Below are 600 nucleotides of genomic sequence, written 5' to 3'. Positions count from 1 at the left end.
AGGTTAGAGACAGAGAGGGTTAGGGAGAGAGAGGAGAGGGGGAGAGGGAACAGGATGGAGGGTGGAAGGAAGGGAGGGAGAGGAAGCTCTAGGGAATGCATGAACAATATGCGTGTGCTATGCATTAATGGATAGAGATACAATCACAATCCTTTTGCAATGAAGACTAGGCCAACCCAGTAATCCATCCACTGGCTAAACAGAAAAGGTAGAGTCTTCACATAGGCTGAGAGCATGCTGAGAGCATGCTGAGACCTAGGGTAAGGGGAGGGAGGGGTAGTCACCATGTTATTGAGGTTTGCAGGTGTTTCAGATCATTTATGTGGCCTAATTCAATTTCGGTCCTAATAATCAGGAGTATAACTTACCCAATATGATCATAAAGACATTATGTAATATGTAATGATCATGTTTCTAGCAACCCTCTGCATTTAAACCTGTAGTGTCCTGAAGGCTCAAGATTTCATTTGGGAAATTCTTAAATACTGTGTCAGCTATGGGATACACATGTCATACTTTTACCTTTGGCCAATATTATACATTCTTTGATCTTAGAATCTACATTATTAGATAGGTTCATACATCTCTCTCCTCTCTCTC

The 600-nt window shown here is 41.8% G+C and overlaps 1 protein-coding gene across 1 annotated transcript in view; it reads right to left on the bottom strand.

The window, feature by feature from the left end:
• LOC119582327 overlaps nt 1–600 on the bottom strand; it is a gene marked incomplete in the record, with an annotated part of 28,913 nt that overhangs the window by 19,466 nt on the left and 8,847 nt on the right.

This window comes from Penaeus monodon, chromosome 15 (genome assembly GCF_015228065.2).
Source record: "Penaeus monodon isolate SGIC_2016 chromosome 15, NSTDA_Pmon_1, whole genome shotgun sequence".
Lineage (NCBI taxonomy): Eukaryota > Metazoa > Arthropoda > Malacostraca > Decapoda > Penaeidae > Penaeus > Penaeus monodon.
This window is presented reverse-complemented; position numbering and strand designations above follow the sequence as displayed.